We start from the raw sequence: 15,874 nt of genomic DNA, 5'->3' as shown, positions 1-15,874 counted from the left end.
TTAACAGTTTGGGCAAGCCCCTCTTCCCAGACTCCCAGCTGAGTTCTGGGGAAGTTGTCTGACTGACCTTGGCTCCCCTACTCAGGCAGCTGGGTGGGTGGGTCACCTGCTTAATTCAGGAATTCGTAGACCTGGAGGAACAATGAACTTCACCTTCACTCTGAGTGTTCCACCCTCAGTGGAGCAGGATCCTGACTAGCACAGGAATCCATGCTCAATGTAGACTGGGAGAAGTTCACCTTGACCAATATCAAGTACACTCTGAGCACTCCACTCTAGGATAAAAATTCCTGCTGTAACCTACTTCCCTATTATGCCCTAACATCAGATTCCTGCCAGAAGCCCTTGTCCTTGGTCAATGTCAAGTTCCTACCACGTGGCATGACACCCCAATATGGCTTTGTACAGGGTATTTCTAAACCCACCATCCCAACTGAACAGGGGGAAGGAAGAGGGCTTATGGGACTTTTGGGGAGTAGGGGGCTAGAAAAGGGGAAATCATTTGAAATGTAAATAAAAATTATATCGAATAAAAAATAATTAAAAAAGAAAGTAATGAAGCATTTTGATATGTAAGTTCAAGTTGATTTTTGAAACTAATTCTAGGTAGTTAAAGAATTCTACAAACGCTTATAAGATAGACACCTCAGAATGTCCCCTGAGTGTCCCCAGATCATCACTAGACAGATACATTTCACAAAAAAAATTCTCCCACAATGTAGGCTTTCTCCCTGCCACATTCCATTTCTGAAGACTGCTGCTGAGGGAGACTGTAAACACTACCTAGACTAAGAATAAAGGTCTCCCCATAGTGGGCATGGAGTCGCATGTTCAGAAAACACACATTCTTATGAGGAAAATTAAGTAGAGTTGTTTTGATTGATGCCTCACATTCCTGATTTAGCACATATGTGTTTCATGTTCTCCATTCTCCTGTTTCCCAGTTATATTGCACCAAGTTATTTGGTATGTATGAATTTTGTATTAACACTGGATATTGTTTATAAAAGCAGGAAGTTAGAAAATACTATTTTTCTACCTACTTATTTTAGGCAGCTAAGGATTGTATAGCCAACACCTCATGCCACATGGACTCGGTCTACTTCGATGTCCCTCAACCAACCCAATTGCTTTCTGTATATGAAGCTGATATAACTGGACAAATATCTCGTGGAGTGTATCTCATGGTTCAAAATTAATAGGAGTGATAGCTTACCCTGATACATAGGGCCTGTGTACACACATAAACATTTTCAGAATAGTTATCTCCAGGGATTATTTTCAATATCTCACCAGTTAATTTTTAAAATATTCAAAAATAATATCAAATAACTCTTTTTTATACACAATAAAGCTCAAAATCACAAACATTTGACATCCAGAGTTATTTCTAATACTGAATCCCTACATTTTTAAAACTTTGTTTACTTTTAAGTCTTACTTATATTACGTACACAAGCATTTTGCCTACACAACTATCTGTTTTTCTGCAAGCATTCATAAAGCTTTAAAATGTGTACATCATTTTTTAGCATTATCTAATTGTGGCTAAAATCTCTGAAAAAAATCTAAAGGAAGAAATTTAAACTTTCAAAATAATTTCCCATTATTTTTAAATGTTAATAATGGTCACATTTTTATGTGATATGCTAATGTGATTGGCTAAAATATACTCACTATAAACCAAACACCAATTCCTTACTTAGTTTTAAAACTGCATATGTTCATTCCCATTTAAAATATTAGGACACAACAGAGCAGTGTTGAAATTCTGTAAGATCGATTGTAATAAATGTGTACCTAATATGAACAAATGAAGTCTCTAATCTTCTGTAGCATATTGTATAGTGTTTTAGAGTGAAGCCATTAGTCTTTTATTTTCAGTTTTGGAGGAACTCTGAGCAAAATTCTCATATAATCTGTGTCTTAAGTTAAAGTAGTATGGATATTTAAATTTAAATAAGATAGATTATACCAACTTACCATAACTCCATAGTAACAAAACTTCTGATAATTTTACTTTTATCATGTAAATGTATCATGTTAAAAATGCTTACTTTTAAATAAGCATAGAGTAAAGCAATCAAACAGCGCTAGGGAACTTCACTTTTAAAAACTCTGGAGTGCAGGAAACACATTTAAAATAACACACTTTTAACATATACTCCTAAAAGATACTATTAAAAACAAAAACTAAAATTGGAACTTAATGACAACGAGCAGATAACTTATGGGTAGATGTGCATGCCATTTATAACCACAATGGACTTTTGGTAGAAAAAAAATCAATGCAATATATTTTTCGACAGTAAAGCTTTTTGAAAACTACTTAAATATTCACTAACATAGAAATGTTTCGAAAACAATTTATAAAAAAGATATTCAAGATGTTCTAAGTGTTCTAAAAAGTCAGATCCTAATAAACTACAATTGAAGACAGTTGTTCAAAAGCTAGTCCTTAGCTCTTAAGAGAATTTAAGTGAATCAAATAGAAATTACTCGGGTGTCCACACCTTTCCAATGTCTTTAATGATGTTCCAATGTAATCAATAACACCATCTATATTACTTTGACTCCATTTCACCTCAGTTTCACAAACTTTCTGTTATTAAAATATATCAGAAGGTAAGAACCAGGTAGTGTCTGCTACATCTGCAGCCATGAACTCTGAACATTCTGGCTGTCTAACAAAACCTGAACAATGACACCAGCTGATTTGACTTCCCAGTGTGAGTGGCAGAAATCTCAAGGCCCCACCCCTAGATGAGAAACTAAAGACAACTTATGACTAAGGAGGAGGGAGGTAGGAAGGGAGGGATTGAGACAGAAAGAGAATTCTTTAGGAATGAGAGGCCTAATTTTTTATTCAGTACTTCATGAGCAACATGGAATGAACTGAAAAGGTTGTAGTTACATACTTATTAGTATGTATATGAATAAATAATTACAGGTAAAGAGAGAAAGCAGCAATACATGGTACTTGAATGTAAGAAAGGGTGTTAGGGTGGTATAAACACAGTACACATATAGAAAATTTTAAAAATAAATTTGATCAAAAGTTTTAATTTAAATTCTAAATTATTCTCTTCTTAGAATGTACACAAGTCCAGGATTTGCAAAAATTTTGACTGCTTTTTAAATTTAGTTCATTTGTAAATTGTCTTCCACTCTGTGGAAGTTTTTGACAATTAAGGGCAGATGTGAGAGGCATCTATATAGGAGTAATTTGCCCCTGACTTACACATATCCTCATAGTTTTGTGTCTGTACTCACAAATCATTATGCAAACCCTTAACTAAATCTGCCTATTGGTTTCGTCTAGCTGAACACAGTGGATGCTACTTTTGGAAGACTGACATTCTCTGAGAGGATGTAGCCTGTGGTAGGTTTTATCTGTCCTGGTCTGGTGTTTTGTTTCTGTTTTTACCATCATTTGTGACAAGGCCCAATTGTAGCCCAAACTGTTTGGAAACTCGTGCTACTCCAGTTTCAGCCTGTCACATGTTGGGATCACAGACATGAGCTGCTAGTGCAGTTATATGGTGTGTGGCAATGTACCTCTCTGTTTGTTCATGGCTTCATCCCAACTCACAGGCATGTGCGGAATTCACAAACCATCCTCACAGATGCGTCGGAGGACATCATGTCCTAAAATCCCCGTGGAAAACTCCAGTCTTCAAAAAACAGAATTGTTATTGACTGAAACACAGTGAATGCAATTGCCTTATAGCCTAGAATGCTGCCCTTGGACCCACAAGCCATCTTGCTTCAAGGCAATGTCATCTGTCCTTAATGAGGATGGGTATCTCTAGGGAGCAAGAGCTGGAAGCATAGACACGACAATTATCATTTCATGAGATCTAAAATAAATGTATCTTGGAGAACTTTGGGTTAATGCCCCCTCCAATGGTGAAGATTCATAGCTTATCTTCTTTAATCATTCTCTCTTTATGAGTTTAAGGAGACTCATCACGAGGTACATAATTTACATGGTAATACCAAATATGGTCCCTGTGATTTTATTAAAAACCCCTCTGAACATGCTGTTTGTACTAATTTTCATCCTAATGGCATCATATTTCATCCAATCATATCCAAATAAATTATAGTGGAGGCACAGTTCCCTCTCAATAGCATTTACAGTGATTTAAATTCTAGAGAGGTTTGTAAGTGTTTGCAATATAGAATATTTTATGGAAATGTTGAAAACATGCACATTTTACATGGAAGGATGCAACATACAACATTTTCTCAGTTCAGTGTATAATCACTAATTAAATTGGGGCTTTGAACTCATATTTTGGCTATGAGCACAATAGGGAATTTTCAGACACAGGGTGGCTAGTGGGATGCTTGACACAATGTGTGATAACACTGATTCTATGCCTGTTCAACAGTCACTTCTGACATTATATAGAGGCTCATAGTTCAAAGAGAGAACATTCGACCAGCTCAAGTTTATGACATCCGGGTAACTGGGAATATCATGATATCAAGCAGGTGAAAGAATCCTCCTTTCATGGTTCATTGTTCAACTTGTAACTGAAATGAGTTCAGATAAAATGTTATGAAAAGTTCTTGTAAGTGCCTCAGTATCCCTCCAATTCCGTGCGACTGTGCTTCCTTTTATGCCTGTTTTCTGCTCATTCTAGCTTCTATTATCTCTGCCCTTCTGCTAAGAGTCTGTGTAGATCTACATGACACTTCTCTGAAACACTGGGAACCTGTCAGCAAGTTACTTAACTCTAAATATGTCAGTATGACTTGAAGACAGTGCAGCTCTATAGATACTATTGTCAGAAACTCAAATAGGGATGGCACAAAGAAATTCAGGGTTTACACAAACCTCACCATTTCCTTCTGTAGCATCCTTTACCTGGTCCATAATTCAGCCAAGCTTTCTACTGGGTCCATGGCACCCATGACTTTTAGGTTTTCTTCAGGATGAAAACAATTGCTTTGGGGGCTGGAGAGATGGCTCAGCGTTTAAGAGCACTGACTGCTCTTCCAAAGGTCCTGAGTTCAAATCCCAGCAACCACATGGTGGCTAACAACCATCTGTAATGAGATCTGATGTCCTCTTCTGGTGTGTCTGAAGATAGCTACAGTTTATTTACATATAGTCAATAAATCTTTAGAGAAAACAATTGCTTTGACTCTCTGACTTTTTTGCAAGTACACATCATTTGTTCTCATGTGTGTGTATGTGTGTGTGTGTGTGTGTGTGTGTGTATGAAAGATGTAGTCTCAGAACTAACTTCTTGGGTCATGTTGCTTCTGTACTGTATCATACCTTTCTGTAATTCTTGGCAATGCTGTGTCAGGTAAAGCAAGACAAGCACAGACCTACAGCTGCGGAGCTATGTGACTACATACAGGGCTCCTTTTGTGAGGTGTACACTAGCTGGACTCTTGAGGGGAGATGAAATATAGATTCTGGGGTCAACATTAGTAGGTGCACTTGGAGGAATGTGATGTTTACTTACACAGAGTGAACCTTGTGACTTCTGCTGTAGAAAAATAATATACAAATAGCTAGCTATCCTGTATAATATGCTCAAAAATATTAGGTTTCATTTTATATAATTCCACACACACCCAAACACATACACACACACACACACCACCACCACCACCACCACCACCACCACCACCACACACGCAAACACACCATGTAAGCATGCACACTTGTGCAAAATAGAATTTGTACTTCTACCTAGTTAGGAAATAGTAAAGTTTTGATTAAATGCTATTTTATTTGCAGCAATAAAATAAGTGAATTATCCTCTATTGTTTTGAGTTAAACATTCCAACCTAAGGCAGAAATCCTTCCATGCTGATTCCCACAGTAATGGCATGCTGATTTGAAAACCCTCTTTTGGATGAGTCATCAACTATTTACTCCGACTAACTCAGATAAGTGGCTAAATAAATGATAATACCTACAGCTCTGTGCTTCTGTCTCTGTATCACATATTTATAAGATGCACCTGGCTGATTTCTCACAGCTCCAATGTAGTAGTCATTGACAGCAAAATGATAAATAAATATTCTCCCCAATCTTCCTTTATGTTAAGAAAAATAACCCAGACTCAGAAAGACATGCATTTTTTTTCCACAGGTGGAATCTAAATGTAGTGTGCTTGTGTGTGTGTGTGTGTGTGATAAGAATGAAAACAGGGATATGGCAGAAGGAAAAAAATGTAAGCATTTCCACACATACTCGTGATCTTTATACCCATGCCAGCTTCCTTCTGGATTAGCCCTTATTTGCTTTATTATATCTGACTATTCACAATCAATCCTTTCAGTAATTGAATATTTCCTCTCCTCCTCTCCCTGTTTTCCTCCTCCTCCTCTTGCTCTTCTGCCCACTCCCTTACTCCCTCTCTCCATGGCACTACTTCCACTTGTGCCCATCTTCTGACTTCAGGGTAGATCCCTTACTCCTGATTTATAAGCCACCATTGTTTTCAGAGTTTAATCCCTGATCCCACTGTAATTAAAATAAAATTTTAATTAAATTCATACACTATAAATGGCACTTTTCTACTTTATAAAAATCTCATTTTAAGCATGTCACTGTGCTATATTTATGCTATTATTTATGCACTGTTTACTTAATTATCATTGAGAAATATATTTTAAGAGTCTCCTGATTGCCACAGTTATTCATTTTTACACATTCCATTTATGAGTGTTCAGAGCCTTGGTTCATTACATATGTACATATATGTATATATATATATATGTATATATATATATACATTCTGTTCAGAATATATATGTATATGTATATATATATACATACACACACATATATGTATATATTCTGGACACTATTATACTTTGAACTATTTTTTAGATTAGATAACTCTCTAGGCAGTCACAGAAGTTATGCTGAGTTTGGTATCTTATTGGGGGCTCCTATAAGAAGACAGATTTCTTACCACTTTTGTTCTACCCTGGACTTCTTGTGGTATTCCCCTAGAGAGGAATGAGGTGTGAATCCTCAAGGCAGGCAGCACATACCCACAATGCTGTTCTCAAAAGGTGCAGGGACAGTGACTGCCCCGCCCCCAGCAGCCCTGACTTCTGAGTGTCAAGTGTACCTGGCGGCTGCTGCCCACTCACTGATGAGACACTGCTCTGTGCCATATCACTCTGTGTGTCTCCTCAGCTGCTCCCCCGTATGCCTAGCCCCATTCTTCTTGTCATGCTTCCTATGGCTGTGGGTATAGAATGTTTCTGCTTAACTTCTCTTCAGAGCGAAGCTGCTCCTTTCTACACACATGGTAGTAAATTGTGAGGAAAAAAATAATCCAGGAGTTATTCTTGCATTTTATGTTGGTGCTTTGTGAGAACAGTTTAATTACTATCTCTTTCATATTAATACTTTCACTAGTAACAACCAAAGTCATCCAACCCAACCAAAACTGGACAAGTGTGAGCTACCCTCCTAAATGTTGAACACGTTACTCTTTCCATGTGAGTGTAACCTGGTCTTCATGCTCAGTTCTAGCCTGCTTCCTTTAAGAAAACACCCTGGCTTGCCTTCCCCCTAAGGTCAGTGTAATTGCTGTCTGCAGAACATTGTCTACCTGTCCGTCTGTTTACTCCCTACACTTTCCCATCAGCTCCCCTTCAGTCTAACATCTCCCTTAGTCATGCATGGTTTTAACTGTCTTCTTGCTTCAGGTTTTCTACAATATTGAATGAGCTGTGCAGTATTTTCAATGTTTGCTAGTAAACACCAGGTTGTCTCTCACATATATTTCCATAGAAATGGGTTGAGCCACTTTTCAAAGCCTGCTGTACACATCGTCTCCCGATGCTGTTATAATCCCATGTGCCCCATGTTTCATGCTGTGGCTGAGTGTGCACTCATCATTCCGTCTCACTTAGCATCCCTTCATTCATAAGGCAAGGTCTCCCTACACAGCTCAGGCTGTTTTCCAACACTCCAACTCTCTGTCTTAGCCTTCCAGCACTAGGATTAGAGAAAAAGCCTTGGTGTGTGTTTCCTTTAATTATGGGTCAGAAGGTTATGTCTGCTTCTCTGTATTCTTCACTTCTGTGTTCTGTCTGCAGTTACGATTGTTCTCAATCTTAGGTCTTCCTACCTTTGCTGCCTCTTTTATCTGATAGAATTCTGATGCGTCTGAGCTCAGGTATTTTTCTGAATGTGTGAACTACTCATCTGACAGGTATGAGCCAATGAAACCTCTTATTCTTTAGGGATGCTCATCTTCCAAGACTAAACAGTCCCCTCTGCCCATAGCTCATTATTCTTTCTCTGAAGTAGGGCAGGTTAGCATGAACCTGGCAGTCCCTGTTCCACTTTCTAGCTGCACACTGGGCTGAGTTCTCAGGAAAATACAATATGATGCAGGAGCATCTTTCAGATTCATCCACTTAGACTACATTTGAAGAACTTTCTCCATTACAGACACCCACATTCATTTCTTGAAGTTTAGATGGGGGTAAGTTTTACTTTCCATTTATATTTCAATTCGGATGTGGACTTTTGGAAGTTACAATCATTTTCTTTTAAGAAAAACAGAGATGTTTATAAACATTTAATTGATTTGACTAATGGAGAGTGAAGATGTCTCCAAGATTCTAAGAGTATTTGTTTTTATAATTGAGACTCATATCATATATATATATATATATATATATATATATATATATATAATTACCTTCGTCTGAATATCTCAACAGAACAAATGGGAATAGAAGAGTGAGCAAGGAGTAAAAAGGGTAGATAAGTATTTTGAAATTCACCTTTGAACTCAAAGGGCAAGCAGCAAATCTGTGACTGCCAAGTACAACAGACCCCAATTAGAGAGAATTTCATTTTTACTTTGGGCCCTAGGACTCTTTTGTTAGACTGTTCCCACCACTGGTTCATCTACGCCATGTTACCCAGAATCAGCTACTTCAGTCCACTGGCAGCCATGGTGAACTCATCCTCAGAGTTTAATATTTGTATTAACTAATGTTGTCATAGCTCTTGCAAAACATGAAGAAGCAGTTTAATGGAAAACGCTATTTCAACTCATGGTTCTAAAGGATGCTTAGTCTGTTTTGACCTGGAATGGGTGAACAGTGTATCCAAGCTCACTGGTTACATTGCATTCCCCCAAAAGGAAGCTGAGAGTAAACAGAAACCAGCTGGGTTGGGAATCCTGGAGACCTGTCCAAGTGTCTCCTTTCTAGCAGTGCTTTACCTCCAAAATGTTCCACAGCTCTCTAAAACCATAACTTACCTTGGTCAAGTACACAGGCCTGGGAAATATATTTCACATTTAAACAGCAACCCCTTCACAGTACATTCACACAGATCTGTTATGTATCAACCCATATGCTTCTCACCCAAAGAAAACTTCTTAAAAACTGTGAGGACCCAGCAACAAAAGTTTCTAGAAAGTTCCAGTAGCATTTCACATGTAGAATTATTTCACTAAAAGTGAATTTGGGGTTCCATCAATAAGGCTGCACTTATCTTAATGGGCTTGGTTCTACAATGAGAGTTTTTCAAGCCTAATTATTCACTTTCTAAAGGGAAAGACATTAGATAGATTGCTCAGTCCATGCAGGTAAGAGTGAAAAAAATCATGAAGACCCTGCACCACTGTATCACTGCACATTTCAAGCTTGCATTGGTAAACTTCAACATTTATGAACCATGTGATCATTTTAAACCCTTCTCCAAAGGTCAGAGGACAGCTGTTCCCTGCACAGATATATAGTTCATTTCCAAAGTAGAATTTCACCATTAAAATAGGTGCTATGAGAGGAATTAAGTTTGGATCCAATAAATACTGTCTTATAGGCACTGGCTTTAATGGATTAGGAGAAGACGGAAGAGAGCTATTTCTTAATATGCTCAGGCCTGCTTGGATATAAATAATAAAGTGATTAAAAGGGATTTTGAAAGTATAAAGTGCTAAAGAGCATAAAGTGCTTGCACGCTTCAGTACTTGGTACTGCTCAGAGTGGTGTGGAGATATGTATATATTTAGCTGGGGGAGCTCGGAGCTCCATAAATATCATGACACGTTGCATATTTTAGAGGATCCATTAGTGATTTTCCAACATCACAAGCATTTAGCTTTTGATCACATCCTTCTCTTTGCTTCTATAAATTTTAGTTCTTAGAATCATAGATTAGTACAAGTTATAGTTCTTAGAAGCTGTGAGAAAGCAAGGGGCACAGAAATGCTGTCTCTGTGGCCGTACACACTCAGACATCACCCATGGGTAGCATGAGAAAATCTACTCTGAAAGCAAATGCAAGAAGTAATGTAATACAAGTAGGTATGAGATCAGGTCAAGTTTGATCCATTAATATAAGCATTAGAGGAAAATTGTAGTATAGAAGTAATCTTTTTTTTTTCCTGTAGTTTGTGGAAAGACATTTAAGAACCAGAGCATTGTACTTGAGTTAAAGAGATCCAGGCAGTGTACAAATTAAGTTGTGTTTTCTGAGGTTCTGATGAGCAGTGGGATCTGAAGTCTCTTGTCCTTTAGTACTAGGCGACCTCAGCATTATAAGGCTGGTTTAGAATTTCAAATTATTGATAAACCTTTCCAGCAAAGCAGAAAGATACATAAATATACACACTGCAAACCCAAAGACAGCATACTAGGATGATGGAAAGGTGGTGTTCTTGGTTCTGTGTATATTGTACTGGGGAGGCCAGTAAATTGGCCAAGATGAAAATAGCAGAACACAGCTTTGTTCTTTTGAGATATTTTCAATTTTTCTTGTCATGTATACTTTGTGGCATTGCACCTGTTCTTCACAACAGACTATCAAATGTCTCCAAACCTGTTAATAACTTTGGAGTTTTATTTAAGCTGATACAAGGTAAGAGAGACCTGGTGAATTCCAGTGATAGTAGACAAACCTTTAGGGAATAGAAAGAAAATTTTCTCATCTTTCATCTTGTCATATAAAGATGCACAGAGTACCCTTTGGACCATAACCTAAAGACCTACAGCAATATCTGTGCAGAAACAGGCTAAAAATATGGGTTCTGCTTCAAAGATTCAGGGAATGAAGGAGTCACTGATCTTGGGATTTTTATTAATGATAGATTTAGCATACCTTCTAACTATAAAACAAACAGCAAGCCATATTTGTTTTGCCTGTCAAATCATATCCTGGGATCTCTGCGTTTAAAATTTGTACTCACTATGCAAGCAATATGTCAACCTGTCTACTACTTTGTTGGAATGTGTTTATTCTTTTAAAATAGGTGAATATTTATTGGAGAGGTTCTGAAATGTTTTCACCATGCCACTGTGATTAGAAACCATCACAGTGTAAACTCAGTGTATGGTGCATATGATGTGTGCACAGTAAGTAACAGGTGAGAGACATGACGTTGCCTAAACTAACCATGTTTCCTTGCACCTCAAGTTCATCGCTTAGGAAGCCTCAGGATGAAACATGTTTGTGTCTCAGGATATTCAGATAGGATTGCTGACTGGATGAGAGTGACTTTTAGGAAAACCTGACTTCTTTAATCCAGTATGGTTTTGTTTAATAAATAATGGGCATGGTCATACTGAGCCCTTGTTCTGACACAGACGTCACAATAAGGTCTCTTTACTCCAGCAGCAAATATTCAACTTTTAATATAATTAGGGTAGAAATCTCTGTCTTCTCTGGGTATTTTATGCAGTCAGAATGTACCATGCAGATGCTTTCTCTTCTATCTCCAAGCTTGTGGTCCAGTTGGCTTCTGATTCCCTCAGACCCTAGTTCCTGGCAGAAAACTATGTGTCCGGATTTTTCAAATGTATTTTATTTTATTTTATTTTTGGAGAAGTCCATATGCAATGAGCTTTGATCAAGTCCGATCCCTACCACCAGCTCCCAACTCCTCCCTCAATCCAACTCCAGTTCTTTACTCCATTGAGCTGTTCATAAAATTTACAATACTGGTTTCAGGAGCTAAAGGGGGGCAAAATAAAAGTGATAGTAAGCTTTAGAGATATAGAGGCTGGGCTTGATTGATTTTGCTCAGTATTCCTTCACTTTCAATTCGTGTTACAAAACAGTCTCACGGGTATGTATGAATTCATAAAGTTCACAGCACTTTAAAATATTCAGTCTGCCTGAATCTTATGAAATCAAATAGAGGAACTTTGAGCTCTTAGGAATATGCGAAAGATTCTCATACATAAAATGACAAACATCTTCTCCGAATTATGTAATTTTTCTAATCAAGATATTCTGACTTATAAAACACTACAAGCTATATGAGGATAGCCCATTTCTTTTGCTCATTCTTTTAGAAAACCATCCACAAGTGCTGTTCAATACATTTGCCTTTTCCTCTGCATCCTACATACCAGGAGATTCTAAAATTTCGACAAACAAGTTTTAGTTTCCTTAAACTAAGCCTGGAGCGAAGCATAATATAAATAGACGCATAGCTGTGTGGGATGGTGATATGGAAAGGAGAAGCCTCTTCAGGGCACAGAGAGTGGCTGCCCGTGGTATCAGTGTACAGTGAAAAGAAGAGGTAATTAAACTATTATAAAAGTATACTTCAGTACATTCATGATTAAAAAAAAAGTCTATCAAGAATGCATATTCTTCCATTACTGTATAAGCTATGATATTAAAGTCTTGAGTTTTGACAATGTTCATGCACATTTCCAGCTATTGGAGACACCAAGTCATCTAAAGTTCACAGTCTTTTGGCTAATAATGAATTTCTTACCATATCATTAGAAACACCGGTGTGCAGGGGCTGCTTTTATTTTTGTCTGCTGTTAAGGAGCTGGGAAATGAATCCTAGGTCAATATGTTCCCACTGAATTATGCCTGCAGCATAGCCTGGGCTCCTCTGTGTGTTTGTTTCATGTAATTTTTATGTGAAACTTGATTTTATAAAGGCAAATATCTTGGTCTATATTGAATGTGAAAATATTCAAAGGCTATCTCTTTAAAAGAAATTATGTCCTAGAAAAATAATTGATTACTATTAAATGAAAAAATTATTTGGTGAAAGTTAGCATGCTTGGAATATAAATGCTCAAAAGACTGTAAATACACACCAACACACACAAACACAAACACACACAAGCACACACACTCCTACATACACACTTAAGCAGAATCATAATTTTTGGATCAAACCCAGGGGCTCATGGCTGCTAGTACTATATCATTGAGCCCCACTCTCTGTTAAAGATTTTGTATTCTAAATCAATTTTATTTATTTAACACCCAAGGAGGAAAATAACATGAATTTTTATGTCTTTCTTGCTGTTTGCTCTACAGGAGTACAAACAGAAGCCTTCGGTCTTTGTATATGCAATGAAAATACATTGTGAAGATTCAAATCAAAGTCAGCAAGTTTTATCACAACACAAATCTACTGAGATGAAATTAGAAGAACCTTTCTGCAGTTGACTGTAGTGTGCCCACGTCTCCTGTCTTTCCATGATAGACTGTGCCCATCGGGTTCTCCAGCTGTTGGCATTTCTAGCTTCCCTCCAACCTTGGCTCTACAGAGTCTGGTTAGCAGCCTCCGTATCTTCACAAACTTCAGCTGCTGATCCTTTCAAACCTGTCCCCTGAAGCAACTTTATTCCATCCATACTTCCAGTCTCATCCTGTCAGACATGGTCTCCTTCTTGCAATGGGCAACTTTGAGCCAGTGATCATTCTAAATGTGGGTAGCATGTACTGTCCTCTGGGATATTCTCTGCAAATGGTTTCCTCTTTGTGTGTGTGTGTGTGTGTGTGTGTGTGTGTGTGTGTGTGTAATTTTCTATATCCTTTGTTTACATTCCAAATGCTTTCCCCTTTCCCAGTTCCCCCCTCCCCATATGTCCCATAAGTCCTCTTCTCTCCATCCATTCTCCAATCATTCCCCCTCCCTTTTCTCTGTCCTGGTACTCCAGTACAATGCTGGATCAAGCCTTTGCAGAATCAGGGCCCTCTTCTTCCTTCTTCATGGGAATCCTTTAATATGCTATTTTCATCTTTAGTATTCAGAGCTTCTGGGCTAATTATTATCCACTTATCAATGATTGCATTCCATGTGTATTCTTTTGTGATTGGGTTAGCTCACTTAGGATGATATTTTCTAGTTCCAACCATTTGCCTAAAAAATTCATGAATTCATTGTTTTTAATTGCTGAGTAGTATTCCATTGTGTAAATGTACCACATTTTCTGTATCCATTCCTTCACTGAGGGATATCTGGGTTCTTTCCAGCTTCTGGCTATTATAAATAAGCTTCTGGCTGCTATGAACATAGTGAAGCATGTGTCCTTATTGCATGCCGGGGAATCCTCTGGGTATATACCCAGGAGAGGTATAGCCGGGTCCTCCAGAAGTGTCATGTCCAGTTTTCTTAGGAACCGCCAGTTATGATTTCCGTAGTGGTTGTACCATCTTACAATCCCACCAGCAGTGGAGGAGTGTTCCTCTTTCTCCACATCCTTGCCAACACCTGCTGTCTCCTGAGTTTTTAACCTTAGCCATTCTGACTGGTGTGAGGTGAAATCTCAGGGTTGTTTTGATTTGCATTTTCCTAATGACTAATGGTGTTGAGCATTTCTTAAGGTGCTTCTCGGCCATCCGAATTTCTTCAGGTGAAAATTCTTTGTTTAGATCTGTACCCCATTGTTTAATAGGGTTTTTTGTTTCCTTGGGGTCTAACTTCTTGAGTTCTTTGTATGTATTGGATATTAGCCCTCTATCTGATGTAGGGTTGGTGAAGATCTTTTCCCAATTTGTTGGTTGCCATTTTGTCCTTTTGACAGTGTCCTTTGCCTTACAGAAACTTTGTAATTTTATGAGATCCCATTTGTCAATTCTTGATCTTAGAGCATAAGCTATTGAGTTCTGTACAGGAACTTTTCCCCTGTACCGATGTGCTCCAGGGTCTTCCCCAGTTTCTTTTCTATTAGTTTCAGTGTGTCTGGTTTTATGTGGAGGTCCTTGATTCATTTGGAGTTGAGCTTAGTTGAAGATCAAGTGACCATAGGTGTGTGGGTTCATTTCTGGGTCTTCAATTCTATTCCATTGGTCCACTTGCCTGTCACTGTGCTAATACCATGCAGTTTTTAACACTATTACTCTGTAGTATTGCTTGAGGTCTGGGATACTGATTCCCCCAGTAGTTCTTTTACTGTTGAGAATAGTTTTAGCTATCCTGGGTTTTTTGTTATTCCAGATGAATTTGAGAATTGCTTTTTCTAACTCTGTGAAGAACTGAGTTGGGATTTTGATGGGGATTGCACTGAATCTGTAGATCGCTTTTGGCAAGATGGCCATTTTAATTATATTAATTCTGCCAATCCACCAGCATGGAAGATTTCTTCCATTTTCTGAGGTCTTCTTTGATTTCCTTCTTCAGAGACCTGAGGTTCTTGTTGTATAGATCTTTCACTTGTTTGGTTAGAGTCACACCAAGATACTTTATATTGTTTGGGGCTATTGTGAAGGGTGTCATTTCCCTATCTTCTTTCTCAGACTGCTTATCCTTTGAGTATAGGAAGGCAACTGATTTGCTTGAGTTGATTTTATTTTATTTATTTATTTTTTTTTACTTTTTTTTCTTTTTTTTATTCGATATAATTTTTTATTTACATTTCAAATGATTTCCCCTTTTCTAGCCCCCCACTCCCCGAAAGTCCCGTAAGCCCCCTTCTCTTCCCCTGTCCTCCCACCCACCCCTTCCCACTTCCCCGTTCTGGTTTTGCCAAATACTGCTTCACTGAGTCTTTCCAGAACAAGGGGCCACTCCTCCTTTCTTCTTGTACCTCATTTGATGTGTGGATTATGTTTTGGGTATTCCAGTTTTCTAGGTTAATATCCACTTATTAGTGAGTGCAT

This window comes from Apodemus sylvaticus, chromosome 18 (genome assembly GCF_947179515.1).
Source record: "Apodemus sylvaticus chromosome 18, mApoSyl1.1, whole genome shotgun sequence".
Taxonomy (NCBI): Eukaryota; Metazoa; Chordata; class Mammalia; order Rodentia; family Muridae; genus Apodemus; species Apodemus sylvaticus.
This window is presented reverse-complemented; position numbering follows the sequence as displayed.